This window comes from Anolis sagrei, chromosome 8, assembly GCF_037176765.1.
Source record: "Anolis sagrei isolate rAnoSag1 chromosome 8, rAnoSag1.mat, whole genome shotgun sequence".
NCBI lineage: Eukaryota > Metazoa > Chordata > Lepidosauria > Squamata > Dactyloidae > Anolis > Anolis sagrei.
In genome coordinates this window covers 6,472,918-6,483,654 of record NC_090028.1, presented here as the reverse complement: position 1 = coordinate 6,483,654, position 10,737 = coordinate 6,472,918, and the positions used below count along the sequence as shown (strand labels likewise).

General features: G+C 41.2%; 1 long non-coding RNA gene across 1 annotated transcript; it reads left to right on the top strand.

Moving 5' to 3' along the window:
• The first annotated feature begins 349 nt into the window (after positions 1 to 349).
• On the top strand, positions 350 to 10,737 carry LOC137097562 (uncharacterized). The gene is made up of 2 exons (XR_010910264.1): positions 350 to 718; positions 10,641 to 10,737. It is a non-coding gene; the product is annotated as an uncharacterized lncRNA (long non-coding RNA).

Genomic DNA, 10,737 nt, shown 5'->3' with positions numbered 1-10,737 from the left:
TACTTTAGAACCATTTAGAACCATGGATTGCCCAGTCCTAGTTTCTGGTCTGAAAAAAAGAGTTATTTCCTGCTTAATTGTGCCGTCCTTACTTTGGAAGTACGTAGCTGTTCCTACTCCAGAAACTTTCTTTTTGTGGCTGAATTGGTGGAGACTCTCTATGAGGGGTGCATTGGAAAACTAGAACCAAAGGTGCTAGAGCAGGATGTCCCTCAAAAACAAAAGTTGGGGCAGTTTAATCAACTTTCGTCGGGTTTTTCGATGATAGAACCAATTGGGAAATGACATTTCGGACCCAGGAAGGAAAATAGTGATGCTTAGTAGTGTCATTGAAGAAAGAGGGGGATGAGGATGTGGAGGAGGGTCCTTGCACTTCCCTGGGTTTTTCCTCCTCGTCTTCTGCACTGTTATCAGCCTTGCAGGGATGAAGAAAGGGTTAAGAGCCTGCTGATTCAGTTCCTCACAGCTGTGAACGTGCAAAAGGCCAGTGAAGGGAGGGCCGGATGAGATTAAGCTTTGCGCTCAGCTCCAGGCGTTGCTCTTGTTGACTTTGCGCCTTGCTCCCTCCCCAAGGCGGTCCTCAGGCTATAAATCCCTGGTAGGAAGCCCTGGGCCTCCAAACAGCTCTCCGGCTCCTCCTGATCCATTCCCGAGACGCTTCTTTGGCTCCAGACTCAGCCCAGGACCATGGACCCCCAAGGATGCTCCTGCGCCACCGGTGAGTAGTCGCCTTGACATATCTCCATTGCAGGAATGCGCACAGAATAATCATATAATGATACAGTAATTTAATAGGGTAGCATGATAGGATGATATGCATCTGGGATGCCTCTCCATTGCAGGAATGGGCACAGAATAATAGTCTAATAGTCTGATAGCATGATACACATCTGGGATGCCTCTCCATTGCAGGACGGCCACAGAATAATAATAATAATAATAATAATAATAATAATAATAATAAGATAGTGTGATAGCATGATACACATCTGGGATGCGTCTCCATTGCAGGAATGGGCACAGAATAATAATAATAATAATAATAATAATAATAATAATAATAATAATAATATAGGGTAGTATGATAGCATGATGACATCTGGGATGCCTCTCCATTGCAGGACGGCCACAGAATAATAATAATAATAATAATAATAATAATAATAATAAGATAGTGTGATAGCATGATACACATCTGGGATGCGTCTCCATTGCAGGAATGGGCACAGAATAATAATAATAATAATAATAATAATAATAATAATAATAATAGTAATAATAATAATAATAATAATAATAATATAGGGTAGTATGATAGCATGATGACATCTGGGATGCCTCTCCATTGCAGGAATGGGCACAGAATAATAAGATAATATAATAGTATAATACGCATCTGGCCTGACTTTCCATTGCAGGAATGGGCACATAATAATAATAATAATAATAATAATAATAATAATAATAATAATAATAATATAGGGTAGTATGATAGGATGATATGCATCTGGGATGCCCCTCCATTGCAGGAATGGGCACAGAATAATCATATAATGATATAGTAATATATAATAGGGTAGGATGATAGGATGATATGCACCTGGGATGCCTCTCCATTGCAGGAATGGGCACAGAATAATAATAATAATAATAATAATAATAATAATAATAATAATAATAATAATATAGGGTAGTATGATAGGATGATATGCATCTGGGATGCCTCTCCGTTGCAAGAATGGGCACAGAATACCCATATAATGATATAGTAATATATAATAGTGTAGGATGATAGGATGATATGCACCTGGGTTGCCTCTCCGTTGCAGGAATGGGCACATAATAATAATAATAATAATAATAATAATAATAATAACAACAATAATAATAATAATAATAACAATAATGGGTAGTGTGATAGCATGATACACATCTGGGATGCCTCTCCATTGCAGGAATGGGCAGAGAATACTCATATAATGATATAGTAATATATAATAGGGTAGGATGGTAGGATGATACGCATCTGGGATGCCTCTCCATTGCAGGAATGGGCAAAGAATAATAGTAATAATAATAATAATAATAATAATAATAATAATAATAATAATAATAATATAGGGTAGTATAATAGCATGATACACATCTGGGATGCCTCTCCATTGCAGGAATGGGCAGAGAATACTCATATAATGATATAGTAATATATAATAGGGTAGCATGATAGGATGATATGCACCTGGGATGCCTCTCCATTGCAGGAATGGGCACAGAATAATAATAATAATAATAATAATAATAATAATAATAATAATGATATAGGGTAGTATGGTAGCATGATACACATCTGGGATGCCTCTCCATTGCAGGAATGGGCACAGAATAATAATAATAATAATAATAATAATAATAATAATGATATAGGGTAGTATGGTAGCATGATACACATCTGGGATGCCTCTCCATTGCAGGAATGGGCACAGAATAATAATAATAATAATAATAATAATAATAATAATAATAAGTCATATAATAGGGTAGTATGATAGGATGATATGCATCTGGGATGCCCCTCCATTGCAGGAACGGACACAGAATAATAATAATAATAATAATAATAATAATAATAATAATATGATATAGTAATATAATAGGGTAGTATAATAGGATGATATGCATCTGGGATGCCCCTCCATTGCAGGAACGGGCACAGGATGATGATAATAATAATAATAATAATAATAGTAATATAGGGTAGTATGATAGGATGATATGTATCTGGCCTGCCTCTCCATTGCAGGAATGGGCAAATGATGATGATGATGATGATGATGATGTAGGGTAGTATGATAGGATGATACACATCTGGGATGCCTCTCCATTGCAGGAATAGGCACAGAACAATAACATAATATTATAGTAATATAATATGGTAGTAAGATAGGATGATATGCATCTGGGATGCCCCTCCATTGCAGGAATGGATGCAGAATAATAATTATATTATTATGCATTGCTTGTACACATCTGGGCTGCCTTTCAGTTGCAGGAACAGACACAGAATAATATAATATAATATAATAATAATAATAATGCGTGATGCAGTGTCACGGCTGAAGGATATTGGATCCCGGAAGCTGTAGTTTGGCAAGGTATTTGCCTTTCAACCTCTATAACACCAATGGCCCCATCTACACTGCCATATTAACCAGATTATTAAAGCAGATGCGCCACATTAATTACCTGCTTTGAACTGCAGTTCGATGGGCATTACCTGCAGCTCAAATGCAGTTCGAATGGCATTATATAGCAGTGTAGATCCAGCCTATATGTGGCAAATATATATGTGGTTTCTGAACCCTTATGGATGTGACCTTTTAATGTTAGGTCTACAATGGTGTTGCGTCAAGGAGTATGTGACTTTAACTCTAATTGGGGTTTGCATTTTCGTTCTTTCTCCTTCCAGGCGGCTCTTGCAACTGTGCTGGTTCCTGCAAATGCAAAGATTGCAAATGTACTTCGTGCAAAAAAAGTGAGTTCTGCTTTGCATATCCGAATGAAAGTTCTTCGAGAGGACAAAGGGAGCAAGTCTAGGGGATTCTGGGCTTTGCAGTCCCCCAAATGCAACGGTTCCCAATTCTCAGTACAATTTTAGTCTCCACTGCTATATAAAATCCAGATTATCTGTTTTGAAATGGATTATATAGCAGTGTCGACTCAGATGTAGACAGACTTGAGCGTTGTCACATTGAGCCAAATCTTGAGAATAGTTCCTTTTTGTGTACTACAGTTCCCAGAATGCTTAGGGAGTGTTGGAAATCACTAAAAGGTTTCCAGCTTCTGTCTTGAACTCCATTCTGTGAAATAATATATTATTTATTATTATTATATTTATTATTATTATTATTATTATTATTATTATTATTATTTATAATAAATACTAATATATTAAGAGCAGGATGCAGAATAAATGGTACGTCATCCTAGATATGCTGATGACCTTTCATAGTCAAGAGGCCGGACCGCCACCGCTGGGCCGCAGCCTGCTGTTGAGGCCGCAGAGACCCGCCTCCACCGCCGGACCGCCACCTCCGGAGCTGCAGCCGTCGGCTTCTGCTAGGCCGCGGCCACCTCGTTCGGCTGGAGAGTCGCCGCCGCTGGGGAGCCGCCGCCGCCATCGGGCGGCCGCCGCGTTGCCGCGCTGCTCCACCCGCTCTGCCCGTGCCGAACGCTGCTGGGCGGCCCCGGCTGCTGCTGCAGGAGCCATAGCCGCTTCGCCGGGCCATCGCCGCGGAGCCCCGCCTCCATCGTCGGGCCGCGGCCACCGCCGCCGGGGATTGCCGCCGCCGGCCTCCACTAGGCCGCGGACGTTGCAGCCTGTGGATGAGTCATCATTGTGGAAGCCCACCTCCACTGCCGCCGCCTTTTTCAAGCCACGGGGCCCCGCTTCGTCCCATTGCCGAACGCTGCTGAAGGAGCCCATCTGCTGTTTAACCAACCATCGCCGCAGAAGCCCGCTTCCATCGCCGGGCCGCCTCAGCCACTGCCGGAGCTGCCGCCATCAGCCTCTACTAGGCCACTACATCCGGCTGGTGAGTCGCCACCGCTGGGACCCGCCTCCACTGCCGCCGCCATTTTCATCAGGCCACGGCAACTGCCCGCAGGGTCGTTGTGGAGCGACGGATCCACGGCCTCCTCTGCTGACGCGCTATCATTGAAGACATCTTGTGCTGACCTTTTTGGGCCTTTCTGTGCAGACCTAACACTGTGGTGGCCTCCGTTGTGCAGCTCTCTGTGTAATTCCTGTGCAGATCATTGTGTAGACCTTTTGCTAGCCTTGTGTAGACCTTTAGGCGAGCCGGCCCATGCCGAGTTACCATCCCCGGAAGCCCCATCCGCTTCACGTTGACCGTCTTGAGACTCCATCTGGGTCATAATTAGCTTTAAGTGAACTGATCATCACCTCAGTCCTCATATACCAGCTTGTACATTCCGGACATATTTGGTTGAGCTACAGCACTTTATGATAAGAGCACTTTAAGGCGCCTGCCGGACCGCCAACCGCATTAGCACTTTCGCCCCCTCCCAGCCCTCCGTGCCGCACCTTAGCTATTGCACTTTAACTATGGCACTTTAGGTACTATAGCGATTGCACTTTAGATCTAGCTTGTACTGTGCACTTTACGAACTACTCTAGTGGTGTGGCCAGAACACCCAACACCGCCTTGTGCTGCTGTTATCTATGTGGTCCCCCATCCCCCTCTGTGTGTTTTCCCTATTACTATTATATGGTGTGACGGATAGGGGGGAGGTGGGTGGGACCCTATAAATAAAAATGAGGTGGGGAGGGGGGTAGTGGGGAGGAAGGGAGACTGGCTAAGACCGGAAAGTCAAACAACGAATACAGCTGGAAGTAAGACCTTGGCATTAGATTGCGGCATGGAGGAGGGGAGGAGTTCCACGAGCCGAGGGGCCCCCATAGAGGTCGTGGTGGGAAGGAGGAGATGCGGGAAAAGGAGACCTCGAATTCGGCCTAATTCGGACCGCTCATCCATATTAACAACCCCCAACCGGTCTCCTAAGGTAAATTGGTGTAACCAGGTGAGCGGGCCCTCTGGCTTGAAGGTGGTGTTGTTGAACGCCAGGTCTGTCAACGGAAAAACATCTTGGATCCAGGATTTAATCCTGGAGGAGCGGGCAGATCTGGCGTGCATCACGGAGACCTGGTTGGATGAAGCGGGGGGCGTAAACCTCTCCCAGCTCTGTCCTCCAGGTTTCTCCGTGCAACACCAACCAAGAGCCGGAGGACGGGGAGGCGGGGTCGCAGTGGTCTACAGAGATTCCATCCATCTGACCAGGAGCCCCATCCCGCAGACCACAAATTTCGAATGCGTCCACCTGAGGGTGGGTGACCGGGACAGAATAGGGATTCTTGTAGTGTACCGTCCACCTCGCTGCGCTACAGTCTCCCTGCCTGAGCTAGCGGGGGTGGTCTCGAGCCTGGTGGTGGAGTCCCAACGGCTTCTTGTGCTGGGGGACTTCAACATCCATGCCGAGACGGCCCTCTCAGGAGCGGCTCAGGACTTCATGTCTGCCATGGCAACCATGGGGCTGTCCCAACAAATAACTGGCCCCACCCACTGTGCTGGACACACATTGGACTTGGTTTTCTGCCAGGGATGGGAGCAAGGTGGCGGTGTGGAGGAGTTGTCCATCTCTCCGTTGCCATGGACCGACCACTTCCTGATCAGATTTAGGCTCACTGCGCCCCCTAACCTCCGCAAAGGTGGAGGACCCATTAAGATGGTCCGCCCCAGGAGGCTTATGGATCCGAACGGATTCCTGACGGCTCTTGGGGATTTTCCCGCCACCTCGGTAGGTGACCATGTCGAGGCCTTGGTCGCTCTCTGGAATGGGGAGATGACCAGGGCAATTGACAGGATCGCTCCGGAACGTCCCCTCTCAAGTAACCGAGCTAAACCAGCTCCTTGGTTCACTGAGGAGCTGGCAGCGATGAAGCGAAGGAAGAGGGAACTAGAGAGCGTGTGGCGCTCGGATCCAAGCGAGCCAAATCGAGCACGGTTTGTGTCCTTCTTAAGGGCATATGCCGCGGCAATAAAAGCCGCAAAGAAAACTTTCTTTGCGGCTACTATTGCGTCTGCAAAAAACCGTCCGGCGGAGTTGTTTCGGATTGTCAGAGGCCTTTTAACTCCCCCTACCTCAGGTGGGAGCCCTGACAACTCGGACACGCGCTGTGAAGCATTTGCTCGGTTCTTCGCAGACAAAGTCGCTTTGATCCGTTCTGGGCTGGACGCCACATTAAATGCAGTCTCTGTGGATGTGACACAAGCACCTGCTTGTCCTATTTTGATGGATTCTTTTCAGCTTGTGAAACCCGAGGATGTGGACAAGATACTTGGAGGAATGAGGCCCACCACGTCCATCCTAGACCCCTGCCCATCCTGGCTTCTGAAAGAGGCCAGAGGGGGATTGGCTGAGTGGGTAACGGTGGTGGTTAATGCCTCCCTTCGGGAAGGCACGATTCCAGCGAGCCTAAAACAGGCTATTATAAAGCCGCTGTTGAAGAAACCATCACTGGACCCCACTAAATTTGACAACTTTCGGCCTGTTTCCAATCTTCCCTTTTTGGGCAAAGTCATGGAAAGCGTGGTGGCCTCACAACTCCAGGTATTCTTGAGAGACACGGATTATCTGGATCCGGCACAGTCTGGCTTCAGACCGGGACATGGTACCGAGACGGTCTTGGTCGCCTTAGTGGATGATCTGCGCCGGGAGCTAGACAGGGGGAGTGTGTCCCTGTTGGTGCTTCTGGACCTCTCAGCGGCCTTCGATACCGTCGACCACGGTATTCTTCTGGGACGCCTTGCAGAGATGGGTCTTGGGGGCACCGCTTTGCGGTGGCTCCAGTCATTTCTGGAGGGTCGTACCCAGAAGGTGTCATTGGGGGACTCCTGTTCAACACCACAGCCTTTGACGTGTGGTGTTCCTCAGGGCTCCATACTGTCCCCCATGCTGTTTAACATCTACATGAAGCCGCTGGGTGAGATCATCCGGAGTTTCGGGGTGCGGTGTCACCTGTACGCAGATGACGTCCAACTCTGTCACTCCTTTCCACCTGCTACTAAGGAGGCTGTCGAAGTCCTGAACCGGTGCCTGGCCGCTGTGACGGTCTGGATGAGGGCGAACAAACTGAAATTAAATCCAGACAAGACAGAGGTACTCCTGGTCAGTCGCAAGGCCGAACAGGGTATAGGGTTACAGCCTGTGCTGGACGGGGTCGCACTCCCCTTGAAGGCGCAGGTTCGCAGCTTGGGTGTGACCCTGGACTCATCGCTGAGCCTGGATCCCCAGGTTTCGGCGGTGACCAGGGGAGCATTTGCACAGCTTCGGCTCGTGCGCCAGCTGCGCCCGTATCTTGGGAAGTCTGACTTGGCCACGGTGGTACACGCTTTGGTCACATCCCGCCTCGACTACTGCAACGCTCTCTACGTGGGGCTGCCCTTGAAGACGGTCCGGAAGCTTCAGCTAGTCCAGCGCGCGGCAGCCATGTTGTTAACCGGAGCGGGACGCAGGGAGCGCACAACGCCCTTGCTGTCCCAGCTCCACTGGCTGCCGATTAGCTACCGGGCCCAATTCAAGGTGCTGGTGCTAACCTACAAAGCCCTAAACGGTTCCGGCCCAAAATACCTTGAGTACCGCATCTCGGCCTATCAGCCCACGAGGACCTTGAGATCATCCGGGGAGGCCTTTCTTTCGGTCCCGCCTGCCTCACAGGCACGCTTGGCGGGGACTAGAGAACGGGCCTTCTCGGTGGTGGCCCCCCGGCTGTGGAACTCCCTCCCTGCGGAAATTAGACAGGCGCCCTCCCTCATGGCCTTCCGTAAGGGCCTGAAAACCTGGCTCTTTGGAAAGGCCTTCAGTTAAGTGCTATGTTTTGGAATGACCACCGGAATGGACTAAGGACGACGAGATGGATTATGACCCAAACAAGACGAAGCGGATTTTTAGCTTAATTATTTGTTGTTAGTAAGTTGTGTGTTATGACTCTGATTTATTGTAACTGTTGTCTTTATGTTCTGTGTTCTGTACACCGCCACGAGTCGCCTTCGGGCTGAGAGTGGCGGTCAATAAATGCAAATAATAAATAATAAATAAATAAATAAATAAGATAACCCTTTAATGTATCTTTCAAAGTTTGGATTGAATAAATATGACAGTGACCTGAAACCTGTTGTTAGCATTTATTGGAGTCATCTTGCAATTATCATTATATTGTTATATTAATTTATTATATTAAATTATTATATATTATTAAATTATTATTAAATTGTTTATTATTATATTGAATTATTATATATTATTATTACTATTTAATAATATATCATAATTCAATATAATAATAAACAATTTAATAATAATTTAATATCATTATATTGTTATATTAATTTATTATATTAAATTATTCTATATTATTAAATTATTATTAAATTGTTTATTATTATATTGAATTATTATATATTATTATTATTACTATTTAATAATATATCATAATTCAATATAATAATAAACAATTTAATAATAATTTAATATCATTATATTGTTATATTAATTTATTATATTAAATTATTCTATATTATTAAATTATTATTAAATTGTTTATTATTATATTGAATTATTATATATTATTATTATTACTATTTAATAATATATCATAATTCAATATAATAATAAACAATTTAATAATAATTTAATATCATTATATTGTTATATTAATTTATTATATTAAATTATTCTATATTATTAAATTATTATTAAATTGTTTATTATTATATTGAATTATTACATATTATTAAATAGTAATAATAATATATAATGATTCAATAAAATAATAAACAATTTAATAATAATTTAATAATAGATAATAATTTAATATAATAAATTAATATAACAGTATAATGATAATTTAATAATATATAATAATTTAGTATAACAATAATTTAATAATAATGTAATGTAATGGTAATTTAATAATTAAATATATTCATTCAATAATACTTTAATAACAATAATTTAATAGTTTATTATATATTATTAAATAGTAATAATAATAATATATAAAGATTCAATAAAATAATAAACAATTTAATAATAATTTAATAGTATATAATAATTTAATATAATAAATTAATATAACAATATAATGATAATTTAATAATATATAATAATTTAGTATAATAATAATTTAATAATAATGTAATGGTAATTTAATAATTAAATATATTCCTTTAATAATACTTTAATAACAATAATTCAATAGTAATTTAATAATTATTGCATTTTAATATTATTATTAATTATTACTATTTGGTGTCTTTCAATTAATGGGTGCTCCTTAATAATAACAATAACAATAATATAACAATAATTTTATTATTATTATTATTTGGTGTCTTTCAATTAATGGATGCTCCTTAATAATAATAATAATAATAATAATAATAATAATAATAATACAATAATAATAATTACATTTAATTATTATTATTATTTGTCTTTCAATTAATGGATACTCCTTAATAATAATAATAATAATAATTACATTTAATTATTATTATTTGGTATCTTTCAATGAATGGATGCTCCTTAATAATAATAATAATAATAATAATAATAATACAATAATAATAATTACATTTAAGTATTATTATTTTGTGTCTTTCAATTAATGGATGCTCCTTAATAATAATAATAATAATTTAACAATAATAATTATTACTTTTAAATATTATTTGGTGTCTTTCAGTTAATGGATGCTCCTTAATAATAATAATAATAATAATAATAATAATAATGTAACAATAATTTAATAATTATTACCTTAAATTATTATTATTATTTTGTGTCTTTTAATTAATGGATGCTCCATAATAATAATAATAATAATAATAATAATAATAATAATTTAACAATAGGAATTTAATAATCTATAATAATAATTTAATATAATAATGTAATAATACTTTAACAATAATGTAATAATGATAATGTATTAATTATTACATATAATAATTATTATTTGGTGCCATTCAATTAACGTCTGCTCCTTTCTTCTCTTCCAGGCTGCTGTTCTTGCTGCCCGGCCAGTTGCAACAATTGCGCCAAGGGATGCGTCTGCAAAGATCCGTCGTCGGGCAAATGCAGCTGTTGCCACTAAAA